The following is a 3,050-nucleotide window of genomic DNA, read 5'->3' as shown; positions in this document are numbered from 1 at the left end:
TGTATAATACCACCGTTTAATATTTTTCTAATTTAAAAATTAACAGAATTGGAATATATTGCTATGGCGGAAGGCGGCGGCGAATTTGGTTACAAAGAAGGCGCTATTCTCCTTGGTCATACGGACGATCAAGACGACGATGGCGAACAAGAGGCTGAAAGAACCCAGCCTTTTCAGCCAGGCGCGTGGTCCACTCCTTACCACGGCGGAGAGACAATAGGAATGAAAACGTGGCAACACGAGCAGATAGGGCTGCCTGAAACTTCTTATGGGGGGACATATAGAAAAGTTACAGACGAAGAGATTCAAAGAAGGCTAGACGCCTTGAGAGACAAGAACACGGGGCTACTGAATGATTCCGGTCAAATGAGCTAAGAATTGAATTCTCCGAAGAAAAAGGTAAAAGAGGTGTGGTTGTCATTGGTCCGAACCTGGGGAAGACAAAAATTGTTTTGGAAAATGGCAGCGATTTCCAGGAAGCCTTCTTAAATAAAACCTTCGTCAAAAATGCTCTGGGTAATCCTGCTGAAGAAATTATCAGCAGAAACTCTGAAGAAATTCGAAAAAAGCAAAAAGAATATGAGGAAATAAGAAATAAAAGGGCAGAAGCAGAAAAAAGATTGAGAGAACAAAATGAATTGGTAATGGCTCTTACTGAGCGGTTAAATAAAGAAAAAGCCAAGATTGAACAACTCAAAGACCTGCCAGAATATGAAAAAGAAATTAAAAGGAAGAAAGAACTGACAAATAATTTAGAAAAAGATTTAAAAGAAGCGGTGAAAGAAAGAAAAGAACGAGAAAAAAAAGTAAAAAAACTGGACGATCAAGATGAAAAGAAAGCCCGCCTTGAAGCAAGTATTGCGGAAGAGATAAAGAACAGAAATTCAATCGAAGAAAGGCTCAACGAGACAAAAACTTTGTACGACCTGAAAGAGCGAGAAAGCGAGCTGAAGCGTCAAAACGAGGAAGATCAGGGGATCATCCGAGATGAGAATGCCTTGCCCTCCGACATAGAAGACGCAGAAGAAAGAGTGGCAGAAAGAAACGAGGAGATCGCGCGTTTGCAAACTCAGATTGCGGAAAGGGAAAGGGCGCGGCCTCTCTTGGAAAGGGTAAAAGAGATCTTCAAAAAATATGGCGTGACGGTAACAGCAATATGTCTTGCTGCAGGGACCACAATCGGAGCTGTCATCGGGGCCCTCACCAGAGATTTGAAAGCTACCGGCAAGGCTTTGGGGAAAGACCTAAAAGATATTGGCGCGAAACTTGCTTCTATTCTGCCCGGGCTGATAGGATCGATCGTGAGCTTCCTGTTCAAAACCGCCGGCCAAGCCATCGGGTTTCTGGCCGAGCACACCTGGTTGCTTATTCTTGCCGCGGTGGCCTTTTTGTTCGAAAAATATTTTAAGAAGCGGCGGTAGCTTACCGCCAAGCCATGAACAGCAAAGCCGATAATCCTACTACACCGACAATTACCGCCGTTTTGTTTATTTCATGTTGCGGTGTTTATCTGGAGCCTTGGGCTCTATTTTTTGTGACGTTGGTTGTGCTTGCTGAGTTTCGGCTGAAGCTGATTTCCTTGATTCGGCTGTTGCTGCTTTGTGTATCGGGTTGGAAGGATGGCTGTTGGGAGTGTTAATTTTTGACGAGCCGCCTGCCATGAGTTTGAGCGCGGCTTTTTTTGTTTCCGGGTTTACCTCGTTGTTCACCCCAAGTTTCATCGCGGAGACCGCCTGTTTCAGTTTGTTGTTGTAACCGATTGTGCTTTCGGTGTTGATTATCATTTGCGTGGGCATAAGCCAGGCCATGGGGGCTACAGTAAGATTGAGCCTAACCTTCGCTTGATCTACTGCGAGCTGGTACCTTTGCATGCTCGCGGCCAAGTCGGGCTGTCTGATCGCGTCTTCCATCAGCACCAGGAACTCGCTCTGGGCTTCTCTCGCCCGGCCCCCAGAACCGAGAATGCTGCTGCGGACGTTCACCTGCGCGTCCAGAATGCAGTAAACGAAAGCCTCGATTGACTGGTTGATTCTCGACAAGCCCGCCTGCGTCAAACCTCATGCTGTATTTGGCGCGAACCAGTCCGCTTGAGCATAAGCAGAAGCACCCGGCTCGATGTAATAAATCAGGTTTCCTTTAAGCGCTTTCCCTCCTTCATCACTGAATTTGTTCCATCCCGGGTATAGGTAATCAGTTTTCGACGCGCCGTTCCCATAGACGTAAACGCTTCCAAGACCGTGGTTTGCCCCATGCGTGAAGCGAAAATCGCTCGAGGGGTCTATGCCGAACTCGCTGCATAGCCTTTTGTACGAAGTAACGTCATAATGATTGTTGAATTGGTTGAAAGGCGGGTCTCCGGGCAAAGTGCTCATGCTCTGAATTCCTCCTAGCTGGTACAAAATGCGCCTGACGGTGAAATACACGTGGAAGGTGTAAAAAGCTCTTATCTGCGGGGGGAGATTTATCCCGTTGTCAAAGATTTCGCGAGAAATTCCGCACCCCTGTGTCGCGCAGAAAACCGCGAAGTTGAGCTGTTGCGGCCAATATTTCATGTCAGGCCCTCCTAATCAGTGTTTTGATTCGGCTCCAGAAGTGTGCCTGAGTTTGGTTTTTTGAAATATTTCTCTGAATTTTGTCGTGAAATATTGGTCAGGCGTGACGTAGATTTTGATTTCGGCGTTGAATATTTTCTTCAAGCTTGGCGCTTTTCCGTCGAAAGGTTCCGCGGGGATGGGTAAGGAAACTTTTGAATCAAGTGGCGACAATTGGTAAGGAAAACCCCCGCTGTCCCCCAAACCAAGCGCTTGTTTCATTTCCGCACTCCAATATTTTCTGTCTGATCCGAAGACGCTTTGTAACGAGTCTTCGCTTTCTTTGAAAAACACCTCTGCGGTTGCGTTATTTTTCTCGTCGATGCTTTCTTGCGAAACGAACCGGCTTTTGTCCGCTTTTGGAAAGTTGTTTAAAAAATTTGACCACGCCTTTTCTTTGGCGACTGCCGCTTTTTCACAAACTCAGGATCTTTCCACGGATTCGCCATTGTATTTGAA

The 3,050-nt window shown here is 46.3% G+C and overlaps 1 pseudogene; it reads right to left on the bottom strand.

Moving 5' to 3' along the window:
- Positions 1 to 1,487: 1,487 nt before the first annotated feature.
- Positions 1,488 to 2,813, bottom strand: LOC149102113 (uncharacterized; annotated as a pseudogene).
- Positions 2,814 to 3,050: the final 237 nt, after the last annotated feature.

Source organism: Orbicella faveolata, unplaced genomic scaffold, assembly GCF_042242905.1.
Source record: "Orbicella faveolata isolate gen_17 unplaced genomic scaffold, um_ofav_v1 contig_36, whole genome shotgun sequence".
Classification (NCBI taxonomy): domain Eukaryota; kingdom Metazoa; phylum Cnidaria; class Anthozoa; order Scleractinia; family Merulinidae; genus Orbicella; species Orbicella faveolata.
The sequence above is the reverse complement of the archived record's forward strand: the minus strand, read 5'-3'. Positions and strand labels throughout refer to the sequence as shown.